The sequence below is a fragment of the Oryctolagus cuniculus genome, chromosome 9 (assembly GCF_051225735.1).
Source record: "Oryctolagus cuniculus isolate XC-2025 breed Fujian yellow rabbit chromosome 9, ASM5122573v1, whole genome shotgun sequence".
Lineage (NCBI taxonomy): Eukaryota > Metazoa > Chordata > Mammalia > Lagomorpha > Leporidae > Oryctolagus > Oryctolagus cuniculus.
The window spans coordinates 134,985,641-135,005,727 of NC_142875.1; the positions used below are offsets into that span (position 1 = coordinate 134,985,641).

Genomic DNA, 20,087 nt, shown 5'->3' on the forward strand with positions numbered 1-20,087 from the left:
TGCGGGTGCTCCTGGTGGGAGACAGGCGTGGATCCCTCTCCCCTGGGGAGTTCCCTGAGGGCCATTCAGTCTGAGTCACTCAGCCGCTGCCGGCAAGTCCAACACCTTTCCTTCTTCCTCTTCCTTCTACAATTTCCTCTGCAGGTTTGGGCATTTCCTTCTTCCAGTGGCCTTCCTGCTCAAAGTGGGCGGGGTGCTCAGGGCCTACTGCCCCGTGCTCTCTGGGGGTGTCCTCCCTTCTCTCCCTGGGGCCCCCAGGAGGATTACAGATTAGGTAACGATTTAGAAACCGCCGAACTCTACAAGCACCACCTACGCATGGGAGAAAGCTGCAGCAGTAGCTGAGCCGGGGCTGGGACGTGAAACAAAGCCAGAAAGAGCAGTGTGTGGAAGAGGAAGTCTCGGGGATGCTGCAGGGACTCAGAGAGGAGAAGCAAAGCGACCGTGGCGCTGGAATGAATTAGATGAAAGGAAGTACTAGCAGTGGGTGTGCACGCATCTGAGCAACTGGATGCAACGGCAGAACGACCAGGGGAGCAGCTAGAGAAGCAGAGCTAAACCAAGTGCAACACAGCACCAGGACAGGCTGCGTCACGGCAAGGAGAGGTGAACACACAGCGGAACCCAGACGCTGGCCTCCCCACATGGAAAGATGGAATCATCACCAGTGACGATAGCTATGCACACCGAGTGTTTACCTGTTCCAACACTGCGTGGTTTTTCACATTAGCCTTTTAACGCTGCTGGGAGGTTGGTGTGGTTATCTCCCTTTTATGAATGAAGAATCTAAGTCAAACAGGAATGGGAGTCAAGACTTGGACCCACACAGATCTACGACCCACGCACATCCACTGCCTCATCTTGCTCTCTGCAGCCTGGGTAGCAGCCTGCAACAGCAGAAGAGACATGCGCAGGACGGTGGGTGCCCCGTGGGTGGCTGCACCATACATATTTGTAGAATGAATGGACCGGTGGCAGAGTGCAGACATGGATACATAGCTTCGTGGATACATAGCTACGGGGCAGGAAGTGGATGGAGTCACGCTTGGCAGTGCTGATCACATCACCGGCAACAAATGTGTTCTATGGTAGACAGGAACAGCGGAGCACTTGTTTGGTTACATTTCTGTAGTTCAACTCCGTCTCCTCCCTTAGCTGCACCTCTCTCAGCGAGGAGACTGGCTGGAACTAACCTATCCCTGGGTTCCTCAGGCTAGAACTGGAAAAGACAGCAGAAGGTGCCAGAGGCAAGGAGAAAGCAAAGCCCAGTGAGAAGTAGAGATGCAGTAAGCTGAAAATCAGGGAGGAGCAGAACAGGTTGGAATGGAGAGTGTGAATCCAAGGACGGGAATCCTGAGTGACGAGGGCCAGAGGAGAGCCCTGGACAATCAACAGCCGTTCCCTCCTGAGTCGCACTTCCAGCTGTTAGCCGTGGCGACAAATGGCCAGACGGAGCAGCTGACAGGGTCAGCAGGGGTCAGATTCCTCCAGGTGGAGAACCCTAAGGAGCTCAGTCTTTGTTCTCTACATATGTCCCTAGCATCTAGCACCATGCACAGAGAGTGTGCCAAAACACTGACTAGACTAGAATGGTAAGCACTTGTGCGTTTGAACTAACGTCCTTTTGTGGAGTGAATAACAATCATCATATAAACCATCTCTGAACCTGAATCTGATATAATGCTACTTGAATTTGCATCTCACAAAGTGCTCCTGGCTTGTCATTGGATGCTATTGACCCAGGTGACGCACACTCGTGCTTAAGGTGATGAATAGCTACACTTCAAAGGGAAGTGTGACTAGAACAAGATTCACCAATGCTTTAAGCATTCTTTCTAATTCCATAATAGTCACAGTATTCTCGAACATTTTACCAAATATATAAATAACCCAGATATGTCTCTCCAGTCTTCAGGTTCTCCTGAACATACAGGTTAGGATGGGACTGGGGAAGTAGAAACACACTAACTCCCATGGAGTAAGGGATTCATTACCGACGAAGTTCATGGAAGGCCACTGCCCCTGCCTCTTGTGGGGGGCCTGAAGTTACCCTAGGTCCCCAGGGCTGACGGTGTGGACAGAACATGAGCTGCGACAGGTCAAACCAGACACCAGCAGCACTGGCAGTTCCCCGCCCTGAGACGCAGGTGCCTTGCAGAAGGCTGTCACTCACTTCTCAGGGAAGCCGCATTCCTGCCTGGCCAGGACGCCACGAAGCTGGAGGAAGCCAGGAGGAGAGGGGCTGCAGGAGCCAGACGCCAGCCCCAGTCCCATCCCAGAAACCTGGGCTGCAGATCCGCAGCGAGATCCAGTGCCGCTGCTTCGCTCCTGCCTCCACATCTCACACCCGCGCGTCTCCTGTGGTCAGTGCCCACCAGGAAACACACAGGAGCGTCGCTTCAGAGAAGCCGAGTGGACACGGCGTAGACCCACCATGCTAAGCGGTGCTGGCCGAGCTGTCTCAGGACCACACCTGCTTCAGGCGCTCTGTCCCTCACCTCACTCACCCCCCAAGCACGTGTCCAGATGGCAGAAAGATGTGTTCTCCTGGCTGTGCCCCAGGCAGGCACAGCACCCTGAGTAGTCACACAGCACCCAGTGGCCGAGGCCTGCGCACCTCTGTTCACTTCTACTTGCCAGTGGGAAGCGTGTGACGTCCGAGTGGCACACACTGACCCTACACCACCCACAGCAGCAGAGAAGAGTCGGATTTCCAAGTCCGAGCTCCACACCCCAGCTTCCAACTCTGCCTCCTCCCCTCCAGCATTTGCCCACACGGACAGGGCAGTGGGAACAACATTCCCCCAGGGAGAGGCCCCTCCTGCAGCGGCCAAGAGCCAGACAAGGAGACGCAAGGGGCAGCTCGGGACATTTCCCAAGGCCCTGGTAATTGCTCTGAAGCAACACCCTTTGTGTTGGGAAGCCAGAAGGAAGCTAAGTCAGTAAGCCAAGGGTGGCCCATTCTCCTTGTCAGTGTTTCTTAGAGGAAGATGGAGGATCCGACGTGCACTTCCCTTCTGCTCTGGTCGGGTCTCACGACCACCTGAGCCATCCATGTGCACAGTTCTCTCTCCCTCACGCAAACAGGCGAAGCACGTAGGCTTCTGGCAGCACCAACACAGACCCGGTGCAGGAGGAGAGACCTGGCGGTCTCCGGCAAGACACGGCCCTCCCCAGAGCACTCTAAATGCTTCTGTTGGAAGCTTCGACAGCTGCTCTGAGATACCGACCTTCCAGTCCACGGTTGCTTCCTGGTTCTGCAGGTTGATCATCTCGTTGGTGTCTAAGGCACCCTCCACCACCAAAGCAAGGTCGGCTCGCTCTGTGGGGAATTCAGCAGCTCCACCTCTCCAGGGAACAAGGAGCAGTTTTCAAAGGATTCTACTGTATTAACAAAAATGTTGAAGGTTCACCAGGCATTCATCGCCTGTCGGAGGCAGCTGCTCGGAGATGGTTCCTGCTCCCTGAGCCTCCGTCTGAGAAAAGGAAACCACACGCTGCTTCAGGGACTTACAAGCAACAGACGAGATCGCGAGCAGTGCTTTCGCTGCACACGGCCAGCGCGTGTCGGCTGTTTCGTCTCTGTGGGCCGCTATCCCCCGGTGCCGGAGACAGGGTGGCGTAGCACCACGGCGGGCTGTTGCTCCTGTTCTGGAAGCTGGCAGCTCTGCTGAGAGCTTCATCTCCGTTCACAGCGGACGCCTCAGTGGGTGGAAGCAGCAAGCAGCTCTCTGGGGCCTGATTTCGGAGCCACTGATTCCTTTCCTGAAGGCTCTACCCTCAGGACCTACTATCGTCCCACCTGGGAGCTGGGATCACAGCACAGGAATCTGAGGGGCACACACTCAGACCACAGCAGTGCCCGGGACAGACACTATCGCTGATCTGAGGGACACACACCCAGACCACAGCAGTGCCCGGGACAGACACTACTGCTGATCTGAGGGACACACACCCAGACCACAGCAGTGCCCGGGACAGACGCTATTGTTAATCTGAGGGACACACACTCAGACCACAGCAGTGCCCGGGACAGACGCTATTGCTGATCTGAGGGACACACACTCAGACCACAGCAGTGCACAGGGACAGATGCTATTGCTGATCTGAGGGACACACACTCAGACCACAGCAGTGCCCGGGACAGACGCTATTGCTGATGAGGGACACACACTCAGACTACAGCAGTGCCAGGGACGGACACTATTGCTGATGAGGGACACACACTCAGACTACAGCAGTGCCCGGGACAGACACTATTGCTGATGAGGGACACACACTCAGACCACAGCAGTGCCCGGGACAGACGCTATTGCTGATGAGGGACACACACTCAGACCACAGCAGTGCCCAGGGCAGACGCTATTACTATCCAGTATCGTAGCATGGACTTCACACGCGCGCGCGCACACACACACACACACATCTACATCATTTGTTACGCACCAGTAAAGATAACTGGATGTCCGCGTTGGTGTACGTGTTTCAAAGGGGAAGTTCAGCTACAGGGGCGGTAGGGTGTGGAGGGAAGGATACAACGCAAACAGACGCTCTGTAAACGCACTCCCAGGCCACTTGGGACCCACTAGCAGGTACGCTTGGAGAGTCTACTGGGTGTGGAGCCTGCTAAACTCAGCCTCCTGTGACCTCCTCTCTTACTATCTGAAAAAAGACACTAAACCTTTGGAGGGCAGTGAGTCATCACAAATGTCCAGGTGTTTTGTTTTCGTTAGATGGTAGTGTACAGTCTAATTTCCCACCCCATTTTAAGCTAAATCCCAGCATGTGTTTATTATACTTGAATGGTGAACAATGGAACAATGCTAATTTTCCCCTGGTGTTTCTTATTCCTCAAAGGTTTTTTTTCTTGTTTTCATAAACGAGGATACTTAAGACATATGGGAAGAATCGTAATACTTACCATGCTTTTCTCATTTAGCAAATTAATACAAATAGTAAGTCATTGACTTCTAGTGCTCATGAATTCTCTCGAGTGCCCAGAAATCACTGAAGAATCGCTGAGAGCCTGCTGTGCACCAGGGAGCGTTCCAGCCGCTGGGAACCGGGAGCAAGTCCGTCTCTAACTCCAGTAGATTCGGTCAGTTCACTGCTGGGGTAGACACACATCGCATCAATATCCACACAGGGTGACCAGAGGCAAACATAAGGAAGGAACGTGTCTTTCTGGAGACAAAGGAGGGGCGGTTCATACAGAAACAGCGGAAGTGGGTGTTAGCCGAAAGGGAGGCCTGCGCGTCGCAGGCAGAGCAGGGGAATGAATGCCCGTGATGCCCCGGGAAGGGAGGGAGACCACCCCACAGCCCAGGGGATGTGGGGAACAAGCGCTCGGTTCCGTCAGCACCAGACCCTTCGTGGATGTGTTTTCAAAGTCTGGCTTAATTCAAATATCCAAAAAGAAGAAATCAATTAAAATGGGGGTACAAGTGATGTTTTCCTGTGTACCTCTTCTTCAATTTTGTCTCAGACACCATAATATTTTAATACATTTCCAACCAGTTGGAATAATCTTAAAAGGCCTGCTAACAGACTATATAACAACGTTCAAAGCAAAGATGTTTTAGCTCATGCAAGCTTGGGAATAAGCTCAGGATCGAACACAGCTTCAGTTTCATTTTGTTTCCCAGCACTGCAATACGGAAAGATTTAGTGGAGGACCCAAAAGAATTAGGAGTCTTTTGCTCCTCGCTTACCAATCAGTAGTGACTGTAAGCTCTTTGCAAAACATCTTGAATGATTCATTTAGTGCAGAAGAACAACAAGTTTCTTTGGGGGGAACCATCTGCATCGTAGAATAGAAATGATGGCCATGGGATTTCAGGGGCCTGGGCTGGTTTGTGTGAGGACAGCAGGGTCAAATTTGTATTTGGAGGATCATATTGCAGAGCCTTTGTAAAACCAACAAATTATTCCAAGTAATATTTAAAGCGATCCCAGAAGCGAACACTGTCTCTCTGAAAGGAAAGAACACCTGAAGAAGCGATGCACAACTGGTACGGACTCATCGTCAGGATGTCTCCACCCCAGGGAGGAGGAGGAGCAGGCGGAAGGGATGGTGAACACGCGAAACTCCACTGGCAGAATCCGCAACAGCTAAGTAAGAATCATCTTCTATTAGCTTTCATTTTACATGAAAAGATGAACTACCTTTCAAATCAGCACCAGCTCTGTCCGTGGACTCCTGCCTGTTGGCACGGGTGTGTTTTATGCAGTGGTTACACGAATACACATTCAGATTTTTACTTTTACCCAGTAGGTGCCTATCATGCACAGTGATTTCTCATTACTACAATGTACTCTGATTAGGATCAGAATTGCCCAGTAATGCAGGTGAGGAAGAAGAGGTTCTGTTTTCCCCAAATCAAAAACCATCATTGATCAAAACTGAACTGCATCCCAAAGCAAACCAGGCCTGGAAGTCAGAGGCCCGGGGCTGTCAGGGCTGCAGCTTCAGCATCCCAAGTGGCTCGACAGCAAACCGTACTGCCCTCCTCCGGAAGAAAGGTCAAGGTCCTCCAGGCCTGAGACGCTGAGGCTCTGAGACGCAGCACGCACCCACTCACTCACTCACCCACTCATCACAGCTAACACCTGCTTAGTCCCTTTCTGCGTCAGGTGCTGCGGGTGAGCCCTCTAGAACCCAGCAGAGAGCGAGGCCATCAGGCGTCCTTGCTTTCCAGTTCACATCTTTGTGATGGGAAACGAACAAGGAACCAGCAAGCAAATGACATAATTTCACATAGCTGTGCATGTTAGTAATACGATTAAGAATGTCTGATAGGGAGCAAGGATTTGGTTTTGGTTACTGTGTGCAAACTGATCACACACACACAGACACACACATGGGGGGTGGAGGGACAGAGTTGGGGGGGGGGAGAGACAGAGAGAGATTTTCCATCCATAGGTTCATTCCCCAAATGGCTGCAACAGCTGGAGCTGGGCCAGGCCAAAGCCAGGACCTGAAACTGCATCTTGGTCAACCACGTGGGTGGCAGGGGCCCAAACACTTGCTTTCCCAGGCACATCAGCAGGGAGCCAGATCAGAAGCAGAGTAGCTGGCATCACACACAAACTCACTGTGCCACATGCCAGGCCCAACAGTGTCAAGTTTTTAATCTGCTTGAGTACAGCAGACAACGACCCACTCTGCAGTACAAAAACTACTAAATAATTTTAAATAATTATTTGGTAATTATAGATACTATGAAAATAAAAGATAATTTATCTTCATGTAAATAAAAGTTTATAAGGATGCCAGGTACACTGAAATATGAAACAATATTGTATTCTAGCTCCTTGAATCACCTAATCCTTGGAAGGGTCACCCTAGCTGTGTCGGCAGGGACCCAGAACACAGCTCCACATACCATCATCCACACGGGGGCCCCTGCTGTGGTCTGACTGTGCTCCCCAAAACTGAACTCCCACTGCGACAGTCTTGAGAGGTGGCACCTGCAAGAAGTGACTGGGAGACGGCACTGCCCTCACGAATGGATTAACGCTGCTATCACAGGAGTGGGCGAGGTTTGCAGGAGTGCGTTCCTGATGGAAGGGTGAGTTCAGCTTGCTCACTCGCTCTCCGTCTTTGCCTCTCCTCCCTCTGCCCTCCCTCTCAGTCTCTCCTACCTCCCACCAAGGGATGATGGCGCAGCGACAAAGCCCTCCCAGGAGGACCCCCCACCTTGGACTTCCCAGCCTGCAGAGCTGTAAAGTCCATCTCTGCTCTCTACAAACTTGCCAGTCTCACATATGCGTTGTAGCAGAACAAGACGGATTAAGAGAGGCCCCATGGCAGGCTTCGCTGTGCTGTGTCTATCGTCACCCCGACACCTGAAAGTAGGACATCTGTGAGCAGTCGTCGGTGCTCCGTGTGGGTTACACAGGCACAGCGAGTGGTCACAGCATGGACAAGACTGTGGACAGCCAAACGGTCTGGGATGTTCAGACTAGCCCTGCTCCTACCAAAAGCTGGGCAGAGCTGTCCAGCCACACAGTTTGAGAACTGCTTACAACTCTTCCCCTCTTGCATCAAAGGTAAATCTGCACCTTAGTTTTTAGATTAATCTGTGCACATTCTCCACTTTTGCTTCCAATTTGACACAGTGACTCTCGCTGTCACTGTCCTGAGCTCTTCCAAAGCAGCATGCAATGGCAACGTGCAACACATCAGCTAAGAAAATGGGGAGTAACTTGAGGTTAGAGTGTTTTTTCCTTAAATTGTGCAAGTAAAACAAGCCAACATGATGTCTTTCTGATCCCAGAACAGCCAGTCTTGTTAGCATGCTTCCATAACAGTGGTGGAAAATGCCCTCCAATACTGCAGGACACTTAACATATTTCTAAAATGGGTAAGAAATCATTTTTTAATCCCCTGGATATAACCCAGTAATAAGGGATGGATGACATAACTCCCATCTCTTTCAATTTGTTCCACTGCTTTCCCCCTCATTCTCCCTGAACTTTTCTTTTTTTTGTTTTCTTCTAGTTATTCTAGACAAACTAGCCACATCGATCTGAAATTGGTTCAGTTCATCTCAATAAATGGTTCCTTAAAATAGTCTAATTGCCTTTAATTCCTAGGTGTTCTCCTTACTTTTAAGTTTGGCTGCTACTGTTGGTCAAAAAGATGAGCTGGCAATAAACTATAAATGCTATGTGGCCTTGAAGTCTTTCTGTTGCATTTTTAAAGACTCAGAAGCACTGATGGAAAATACAAGAAGAGGATAAACCCAGGCATTGACGTGAAGAAGGCCAGGGGTGTTCACCTGTTGGCCACTTGGAGACCTGCTGGGAGGAAGTCACCAGGTGACAAAGCAGTGCACAGGTCACCAGTCTGGGGTGGGGAGCCCATCAGGCCCACTCTCTGGTGCTTAAAACTTTGATCCTGTTGTTCTTAGTGATATTGGTGCTTGTACTTACAGGAATGGAGTCGTTTGGCAATAATTTCATTTTTAAAGATTAAAGCATGGGTGAGCAGGCAGTATGAATGGACAGGTAAAGTCACCAATCTGTAACCTGACATGTAAAACATTTTCACCAAAGAAACCGAATATGCATGTTTCCCCAGAGCCTTCAGTAGGTGTTATCCAGCTGTCAGCCTTCTGTCCTGTCAGTTCTCAGCCCCACCCTCCACGGAGGACAGCGTCTTCTCTGGGGCTCCAGCCCTGGGGACAGATTTACAGTCTGCAAGTCTACTTCTTCAGTGACTTCCCTCCTCTGAGTGCCAGGCCTGTAAATTTCCCACATTTGCCCCTCTTCATGTCTCCACCAGTGCGCCTGACCTACAGGGAACTCTGTCCAGGGAGGGACTCCCACTCACCCAGCTGCTAAGAGTAAAACTGGAGATCATGGCTTCCTCCTCTTCCACCATTGCCCAAGACCATCAGCCATGGTCCTCTTAGTTCATTTCCTTTCTAGCCCCACAACCTTCATATCTCACGAGAAAACTGCTCCAGGAGGCACCACTGCAGCTCGTGAGCCCAGATAACACTAGCTGACACGTCAACACGCATTTGATCACTGCTGTCACTCAATTTACCAAACTGAATATCCTTCATAGACATGAACTGGTTTGACCACTTTACACATCATTTGTTTAGCAAGTTCTCTCTCATAACCAGGAGTCCAGATATGTGATAAGAAACTTATCCTGTCATAAGATCGATCAAAGCGTAGTAAACGTTTATGTCCCATGTGAGCTAGAGTTATGTTTTATCAGAGAGTTCCTATGGCCTGTGAATATCAGCTGCTTTTGAGCACTCAAGCTGAGCAAAAATTACTTTGTGCAAAGAAATAAAGGACGGTGGACAGAGGAGAGGGTCTGGGCATAGTAACCTTCCTGCCCTTTAAAGTCAGATTCACCACAGTTAACACAGTGTCAGACCTCCCAATTGGCACACAATCCTGGCAAAACAGAAAAAGAGCTCTGTGACAAGACACTGGGATCTCTCACGAACCTCACCTTGTCAGGAAGGTCCCCTTCTGTGTCATCTGTTTTTCAACACTAAATGTAGGGGCTGAACTCATCTTAGCTTTGCTTTTTTTTTTTAACTTTTATTTAGTAAATATAAATTTCCAAAGTACAGTTTATGGATTACAATGGCTTTCCCCCCCATAACTTCCCTCCCACCCGCAACCCTCCCATCTCCCGCTCCCTCTCCCATTCCATTCACATCAAGATTCATTTTCAATTATCTTTATATACAGAAGATTGATTTAGTATACATATTAAGTAAAGATTTCATCACTTTGCACCCACACAGAACATAAAGTGTAAAATACTGTTTGAGTACTAGTTATAGCATTACTTCACATTGAACAACACATTAAGGACAGAGATCCTACATGGGGAGTAAGTGCACAGTGACTCCTGTTGTTGACTTAACAATTTGACACTCTTATTTATGGTGTCAGTAATCTCACTAGGCTCTAGTCATGAGTTGCCAAGGCTATGGAAGCCTTTTGAGTTTGTGGACATCGATCTTATTTAGACAAGGTCATAGTCAAAGTGGAAGTTCTCTCCTCCCTTCAGAGAAAGGTACCTCCTTCTTTGATGGCCCATTCTTTCTACTGGGATCTCACTCTCAGAGATCTTTCATTTAGGTCCTCTTTTTTTTTTATCTGCCAGAGTGTCTTGGCTTTCCATGCCTAAAATACTCTCAAGGGCTCTTCAGCCAGATCTGACTGCCTTAAGGGCTGCTTCTGAGGCCAGAGTGCTGTTTAGGACATCTGCCATTCTATGAGTCTGCTGTGTATCCCGCTTCCCATGATGGATGGTTCTCTCCCTTTTTCATTCTGTCAGTTAGTATTAGCAGACACTAGTCTTGTTTGTGTGATCCCTTTGACTCTTAGACCTATCAGTATGATCAATTGTGAACTGAAATTGATCACTTGGCATGTACCAATGCCATCTTGATGGGATTGAATTGGAATCCCCTGGCACATTTCTAAATCTACCATTTGGGGCAAGTCTGATTGACCATGTCCCAAATTGTACATCTCCTCCCTCTCTTATTCCCACTCTTATATTTAACAAGGATCACTTTTCAGTTAAATTTAAACACCTAAGAATAATTGTATGTTAATTGCAGAGTTCAACCAATAGTATTAAGTAGAACAAAAAAAATACTAAAAGGGATAAAGTATTAAGGGCTGATCAAGTCACTGTTTCTCATAGTGTCCATTTCACTTCAACAGATTTCCTCTTTGGTGCTCAGTTAGTTGTCGCCAATCAGGGAGAACATAGGATATTTGTCCTTTTGGGACTGGCTTAATACACTCAACATGCTGTGTTCCAGATTCCTCCATTTTGTTGCAAATGACCGGATTTCGTTGTTTTTTACTGCTGTAGAGTATTCTATAGAGTACATGTCCCATAACTTCTTTATCCAGTCTACTGTTGATGGGCATTTGGGTTGGTTCCAGGTCTTAGCTATTGTGAACTGAGCTGCAATAAACATTAAGGTGCAGACAGCTTGTTTGTTTGCCAATTTAATATCCTTTGGGTAAATTCCAAGGAGTGGGATGGCTGGGTTGTATGGTAGGGCTATATTCAGGTTTCTGAGGAATCTCCAGACTGACTTCCATAGTGGCTTGACCAGTTTGCATTCCCACCAACAGTGGGTTAGTGTCTGTCGCTCCCCATCTTCGTGGAGGAACGACACAGGACCCTGCGCTGTTCTTTTGTCTGCTCGGCCCTCCCCGGGTTTGCTGCTGGTTCTTCCCGGGTTGGCTACCATCCCTTCCACCTCCGTGGAAGGGCGGTTCCCCCTGCCACTTTTCCCCACTTCCGCGGGGGAGCAGCACACCACCGGCCGGCTCTCTCGGGGGCTGCACAGGTATTCCTTCAGACAGATGTTCCCCTTAGATGTTCCTGGTGCATGTTGTCTCTCTCCTCCTTTATAGTCCTTCCACCAATCCCAACTCTGCTACCCACACGCCGAGTACGCTGCTCTCCTCCAATCAGGAGCAGGTCCTACAGTTTATTGGTTGAACTGGAGGCAGCTGCGTAGAAGCTGTTTCTCCCTTCTCAGCGCCATATTGTGGGAGAGCAGATGCATAGAATAAGTCCTAATTCCAGTAACTTAGTCTAGTCCGGGTTGCTCCCCACAAGTGTCCCTTTTTCCCCACATCCTCGCCAGCATCTGTGGTTGGTAGATTTCTGTATGTGAGCCATTCTGACCAGGGTGAGGTGAAACCTCATTGTGGTTTTGATTTGCATTTCCCTGATTGCTAGCGACCTTGAACATTTTTTCATGTGCCTGTTGGCCATTTGGATTTCCTCTTTTGAAAAATGTCTATTGAGGTCCTTGGCCCATCTCTTAAGTGGGTTGTTTGATTTGTTGTTTTGGAGTTTCTTGATCTCTTTGTAGATTCTGGTTATTAACCCTTTATCTGTTGCATAGTTTGCAAATATTTTTCCCATTCTGTTGGTTGCCTCTTCACTTTCCTGTTTCTTTTGCAGTACAGAAACTTCTCAATTTGATGCAATCCCAATTGTTAATTTTGGCTTTGACTACCTGTACTTCCGGGGCCTTTTCCAAGAAGTCTTTGCTGGTACCTATATCTTGCAGAGTTTTCCAATGTTCTCTAATAATTTGATGGTGTTGGGTCACAGATTTAAGTCTGTAATCCATGTTGAGTGGATTTTTGTGTAAGGTGAAAGGTAAAGGTCTTGCTTCAGACTTCTGCACGTGGAAATCCAGTTTTCCCAGCACCACTTATTGAATAGACTGTTCTTGCTCCAGGAATTGGTTTTGGATCCTTGATCAAATACAAGTTGGCTGTAGATGTTTGGGTTGATTTCTGGTGTTTCTATTCTGTTCCATTGGTCTATCCATCTGTTTCTGTACCAGTACCATGCTGTTTTGATTACAACTGCCCTGTAGTATGTCCTGAAATCTGGTATTGTGATGCCTCCGGCTTTGTTTCTGTTGTACAAGATTGCTTTAGCTATTCAAGGTTTCCTGTGTCTCCGTATAAATTTCAGCATCATTTTTTCCATATATGCGAAGAATGTCTTTGGTATTTTGATTGGTATCGCATTGAATCTATAAATTGCTTTTGGGAGAATGGACATTTTAATGATGTTGATTCCTCCAATCCATGAGCATGGAAGATTTTTCCATTTTTTGGTATCCTCTTCTATTTCTTTCTTTAAGGTTTTGTAATTTTCATCGTAGAGATCTTTAACGTCCTTGGTTAAGTTTATTCCAAGGCATTGGATTGTTTTTGTGGTATTGTGAGTGGGATTTATCTTAGCAGTTCTTTCTCAGCCATGGCATGGCCTGTGTATATAAAGGCTATTGATTTTTGTGCATTGATTTTATACCCTGCTACTTTGCCAAACGCTTCTATGAATTCCAATAGTCTCTTAGTAGAGTTCTTTGGATCCCCTAAATAGAGAATCATATCATCTGCAAAGAGGGATAGTTTGAGTTCTTCCTTCCCAATTTGTATCCCTTTAATTACTTTTTCTTGCCTAATAGTTCTGGCTAAAACTTCCAGAACTATATTGAATAGCAGTGGTGAGAGTGGGCATCCCTGTCTGGTACCAGATCTCAGTGGAAATGCTTCCAACTTTTCCCCATTCAATAGGATGTTGGCTGTGGGTTTTTCATAAATTGCCTTGATTGTGTTGAGGAATATTCCTTCTATACCCTGTTCGCATAGAGTTTTCATCATGAAAGGGTGTTGTATTTTATCAAATGCTTTCTGTGCATCTATTGAGATAATCATATGGTTTTTCGTCTGCAGTCTGTTAATGTGGTGTATCACATTAATTGATTTGCAAACATTGAACCATCCCTGCATGCCAGGGATAAATCCCACTTTGTCTAGGTGGATGATCTTTCTGATGTGTTGTTGTATTCTATTGGCCAGAATTTTATTGAGGATTTTTGTGTCTATGTTCATCAGGGATATTGGTCTATAATTTTCTTTCAATGCTGCATCTTTTTCCGGCTTAGGAATTAAGGTGATGCTGGCTTCATAGAAAGAATTTGGGAGGATTCCCTCTTCTTCGATTGTTCTGAGTAGTTTGAGAAGAATTGGGGTTAGTTTTTCTTTAAATGTCTGGTAGAATTCAGCAGTGAATCCATCTGGTCCTGGGCTTTCCTTTTTGGGGAGGGCCTTTTTTTACTGTTTCAATTTCAGTCTCAGTTATGGGTCTGTTTAGCTTTTCTATGTCTTCATGGTTCAATTTAGGTAGGTTGCATGTGTCCAGGAATCTATCCATTTCTGATAGATTTTCCTGTTTGCTGGCATACAAGTCCTTGTAGTAATTTCTGATGATTCTTTTTATTTCTGTGGTGTCTGTTGTTACGTTTCCTTTTTCATCTCTGATTTCACTGATTTGGGTCTTTTCTTTTTTTAGTTAGTTGGGCCAATGGGGTGTCAATTTTGTTTATTTTTTCAAAAAACCAGCTCCTCGTTTGGCTGATTTTTTGTAATTTTTTTGATTCAATCCTGTTGATTTCTTCTCTGATTTTAATTATTTCTCTTCTCCTACTAGATTTGGGTCTGTTTTGCTGCAGTTTTTCTAGATCCTTGAGATGCACTGAAAGCTCATTTACTTGGTGCCTTTCCAATTTCTTGATGTAGGCACCTATTGATATAAACTTTCCTCTTAACACCGCTTTTGCTGTATCCTGTAAGTTTTGATATGTTGTGCTGTTATCCTCATTTACTTCCAGAAAGTTTTGGATTTCTCTTTTGATTTCTTCTATGACCCATTGTTCATTCAGGAGCATGTTGTTCAATCTCCATGTGTTTGCATATGATCTAGGGATTCCTGAGTTGCTAATTTCCAACTTCATTTCACTGTGGTCAGAGAAGCTGCATCGTATGACTCTAATTCTTTTGAATTTGCTGAGACTTGCTTTATGGCCTAGTATGAGGTCAATCCTAGAGTAGGTTCCATGTACTGCTGACACGGATGTAAATTCTTTATGTGTAGGATGAAAAATTCTGTAGATATCTGTTAGATCCATTTCGGCTATAGTGTTGTTTAAATCTACTGTTTCCTTGTTGATCTTCTGTCCAGTTGATCTACTTCTGAGAGTGGAGTATTGAAGTCCCCCAGTACTATTGTATTGGAGTCTAAGTCTCCCTTTAAATCCCTTAACATATCTTTTAAATAAACCGGTGCCCTGTAATTAGGTGCATATACATTGATAATCGTTATATCTTCCTGTTGAATTGATCCCTTAATCATTATATAGTGACCCTCTTTGTCTCTCCTAACAGTTTTTGTGTTAAAGTTTATGTTGTCTGATATTAAGATGGCTATGCCCGCTCTTTTTTCATTTCTGTTGGCATGGTATATCTTTTTCCAGCCTTTCACTTTCAGTCTGCATGCATCTTTGTTGGAAAGATGTGTTTCTTGTAAGCAGCAAATAGATGGGTTTTGTTCTTTAATCCATTCAGCCAGCCTGTGTCTTTTAACTGGAGAGGTGAGGCCATTAACGTTCAATGTAGGTGCATTGAAGTTGGCGGCTGCTGTGGCAAGGTTGCTCTGGGCCCTGCTTGCCCGGAACGTGGGCTTCATTCCTCAGGGCAGGCTTGCCTCTGCAGCCCCTAGGCCTGCTGCTTCCGGAACATTGTGCTTGACACACATCTTGCGGTCTGGAGCAAAACTCGCCTTCAGCACCAGTCCCTCGCACTGTGCTCCCACAGTCACCCAGCCCACACCCTATTTCAAGGGCACAGCCATCGCCAACGGTGAATTCAAAGACCTAAGCCTCGATGACTTCAAAGGGAAGTACTTGGTGCTGTTATTCTACCCTCTGGATTTCACCTTTGTGCGTCCTACAGAAATTGTCGCTTTTAGTGACAAAGCCAATGAGTTTCACAATGTGAACTGAACTGTGAAGTTGTCGCCATCTCCGTGGATTCCCACTTTAGCCATCTTGCCTGGATCAACACACCACTGAAGAACGGCGGTTTGGGCCACATGAACATCTTGTCAGACTTAACCAAGCAGATAGCCCGGGACTATGGCGTGCTATTGGAGGGCCCCGGGCTTGCTCTGAGAGGCCTCTTCATAATTGACCCCAATGGGATCATCAAGCACCTGAGCGTCAATGACCTCCCAGTGGGCCGGAGCGTGGAGGAGACCCTGCACCTGGTGAAGGCCTTCCAGTATGTGAAGACCCACAGGGAGGTCTGCCCAGAGAACTGGACGCCAGAGTCTCCTACGATCAAGCCACATCCAACCACATCCAAGGAGTACTTTGAGAAGGTCAATCAGTAGCTCCTCCCACGTGCACCTGCACCTTCTCAGCCCAGAAGACACCCATAGCCCACAGCCGGAGTCCACTTGTAGCATTTCAAAGGTGATTGATTGTAGAAGGCAAAAGAACAGTTACACTTATTGTGATAAATAATTATCCTGAATGTTTAGCTTCTGTAACCCTGGCTAAGGTTGGGGTGGTTAGCTGCTGACACGAGGAGCCCGCACCGGCACGCTGGAGGGCCAGCCTGTGCCTGCAGAACCCTCATTTGCCTGCTTCTTAGCATCTTCCATAAGGGAGAGCACTGTTCTTAGCCTGGCTCATAGCTTCGTGTGCGTCACAGGGGCACGAGCCCTGGGAGCTTCTGAACCAAGGGTCCTGGGATTTTCTTCCTGAATTTCTTTGCAGTAAGCTGATTTTTTTTAGACATCAAAGATTCTTTTCAGCAGCAAGAGTCTAAAGTATCTTGTAATGCTGTGCTCCTGAAGGTGATGGAAACACGTGAATCATGTTAAAAGCCACGGCGGCAGAGTGGCCTAACCGATCACGCGTGGCCCCCAGCCCTGAGACTTGTGGTTTATGGAGCTGTTTTACCGGCTTTGTTCTTCAGCTGACTTATTTACCTACATTTCTAGATACTGATGAAGCGTAATTATAAAAAGATATTCATTGAATCCAGGGGTGGCATTTTGAAATCATGGTAATTCTCTCTTGAAGTATTCAACATAAAATACATAATAAACATATTTTAAAATAAAAAAAATTAAAAAAAGTTCAATGTGACTATTGATAAGTAGTAACTTTGCCCTGCCATTTTCCAAAAGATATTTTCTAATATATGCTTTGAACTCCTGTGATCTTTTGCTGCGAGGTTTCCTTCCTTTACCTTCTTTCATACTGATGACCGTGTTTCTGTGTTTCTGTGTGTATCACATCTTTAAGCATCTTTTGCAGGGCTGGACGAGTGGTGACAAATTCTTTCAATTTGTTTGCTATGAAAGGTCTTTATTTCACTTTCATTCACAAATGAGAGCTTAGCAGGATATAATATTCTGGGCTGGCAGTTTTTCTCTCTTAGTACCTGGGCTATGTCTCGTCATTCCCTCCTAGCCTGTAGGGTTTCTGATGAGAAGTCTGCTGTGAGTATAATTGGAGATCCTCTGAAAGTAATCTGACGTTTCTCTCTTGCACATTTTAGAATCTTTTCTTTCTGTTTCACCGTGGTGAGTTTGATTACAACGTGTTGTGGTGAGGATCTCTTTTGGTCATGTTTACTAGGGGTTCTATGAGCTTCCTGTACTAGGATGTCTCTGTCCTTCTCCAAGCCCGGGAAGTTCTCTGCTAGTATCTCACTAAAAAGGTCTTCTAATCCTTTCTCCCTCTCCATGCCTTCAGGAACTCCTAGAACCTGAATGTTGGGTTTTTTAATAGTATCCTGTAGATTCCCAAGAATATTTTTTAGATTTCCAATTTCCTCTTCTTTTCTTTGGTTTGAATGTATACTTTCCTGTGCTCTGTCTTCTAAGTCTGATATTCTCTTCTGCTTCACTGACTGTTTTTAAGGCCCTCTAATGTGTTTGTTATTTGATCTATTGAATTCTTCATTTCATTTTGATTTCTCTTCACTATTAAACTTTAATGTTCTACAAGTTTCTGCATTTCATTTTGATTCCTCCTTAAGATTTCATTTTCACGAGAGATTTTCTATCCTATCCAGTAAGGATTTCTGTAGTTCAAGAATTTGTTTTTGAAAACTTCTAAATGTTCTTATAAATTTTTTGAAATCTGTATCTTGCATTTCTTCTATCTCATCATCTTCATAATCTTGGATTGGGGTGTCTTGTTCATTTGGGGGTGTCATAATATCTTCCTTGTTCTCATTTCCTCGGTTTCTGCGTTTGTTGCTTGGCATTGTGGAGATATTCTTTGGTTTCTTCTTCCCTCGCTGTGGTGTTTTTTCTCGTTATACTATGACTGTATTAAGTGGACTGTCTGCTTTTGATGGATCCTTAGAGGCTTCTGATGGGTGTGGCCAGAGAGCTCTGTTTGGTTCTTTGGGGTTAAGGGTGTGCCAAAGGTGACACTCCCAGGTTAGGCATGGTAAATCTCTCTCTCTTTCTCTTTTTTTGATTCAGAAGGGAAGTAATTCTGTACAGCTGAGTGGAATTGAAGACAGCCAATTCCTGATCTCTGGCTCCTGTAGGTATACTATTCGTCTGCTCTGTCCCAAGGACCACACAAATGATTTATGGAGTCCTCAGTGTGAGCTCAGATTTCTCTGCCGTCTCCCACCGGGTTGCCAAGGTTACCGAGTTTGTGTGCTCCGCTGCGAGCACTCAGGTCTCCGTGAGATCTCTCCCACACCTTCAGTCCTTCACAGTCTCAGTTCATTAGCTCCTCACATTCACCAGGTCCCAACCTCCTGTTATTTCACTCCCCAGAGTCAGGTTTTTCTGCTTGGCTGATGGTGGGCGCAGCCCCTACGTATGTCCAAAATGGCGCCAGCTCTTTGTCTTGCTCACCCTTGAAAGGTGAGTGGAGAGAGAGAGACTCATGTCCCTACCGCCCCCCCCCCCCTTTTCCCTCTCTCCTCTAGTTAGCCTGGTGAACTTTCCTTCACGGGGCCTCAAGCTTTGTTCCCTCTAGGCTCCTCCTTCCACTTTCCCACCAGTGTCTCGGGCTACTGAGGTTTCGGCTCACCTCCCTTTCCAGGCTGGTGCGTAGATTCCATGGCTTGGGTCCCGAGCTGTGGGCGGCCATGCCCTCCACGTAGGTCCACCATGAACCAGCAGTTCCAGAAGAGTTTCCTCTGCTGTTTGTTCCCTAACTCTTCCTTGAAACTGCAGTACCTCACTTTTATTAAACTGTCTTTCCCGACTGTCAATGTGCTCCCTTCCTATTCTGCCATGTTGCAAACATCCCATCTTAGCTCTGATGTATTCCCAGCAGTGTTCATGCTACATTTTACCAAACCTTTGTCCAAACCCACCCCAGCTGCTGAGGCCACCCCAGTCACAGCTACCACCTTTGTTTTGGACCAGCTCTGGCCCTTCCCTTGGGTGCACGGCATCAGTGGAGAACCGTGTGAGGGAGAGTACATCAGCCTCATGCTAGGACGGTTAGTCCCACAGGAAAGTGGCCTTGGGACGCCCTGCAGGATGGGCTCATGCAGCGGCCTGTGGGTCAGTGTCTGACGGGTCTGGCAGCTTGCTAGGAATGCAGCCTGAGTTACAAGATCCCTGGGTGAATATTCAAGTTTGATAAGAAGTATTTTAAATTATTTCAAGCAATAATGTTTCAAACTATGGAAGATTAATCAATCACGTGAAGTATTTTTTAAAACATTAGTTCCAGAAGAATGTGAGCAGAGTCTTCCCCAGCATGGCTGAGAGGAAAAGCATTCAGTCGTAAAGTGTGTGTACTGGCACAGCCACCCCCATCACAGGCTCTCCCTGCCTTAGCTTTTCTCAAAAGCATTACGCCTGTCCTGAAGAGGTGGCGCCAGGAGGAGTCCTAAACCCTCTTATAACCCCAACAATCGCACGGACCAGATACAGACACCTTCTGTGCGGTTATTCTTATTTCAGCAAATCCTTCTTCTACACTCTCTATCCTTCTAATGCACCTAGCAGAACACAGCAGGCAACAGCATCATCACACTCTGTTCTGATTCTGAGATCTTCATTAGTTTGAACACATTTTATGTGACTATCTGCCCAGAGACAATGTCAGTGGTGATTAGATCCAGGGTAGAAAAAAACTCAAGCCTCTAGCAATTTGTGGTAATTACACCTCCAGTGGTTGCCCTCCCCCGCCTCTCCCTCTCCATTTCCCTCT

General features: G+C 46.8%; 1 pseudogene across 1 annotated transcript; it reads left to right on the forward strand.

The window, feature by feature from the left end:
• The first annotated feature begins 1,323 nt into the window (after positions 1 to 1,323).
• On the forward strand, positions 1,324 to 17,022 carry LOC100339309 (thioredoxin-dependent peroxide reductase, mitochondrial pseudogene; annotated as a pseudogene). The gene is made up of 3 exons (XR_016212638.1): positions 1,324 to 1,476; positions 15,471 to 16,352; positions 16,739 to 17,022. The product of XR_016212638.1 is annotated as a thioredoxin-dependent peroxide reductase, mitochondrial pseudogene (transcript).
• Positions 17,023 to 20,087: the final 3,065 nt, after the last annotated feature.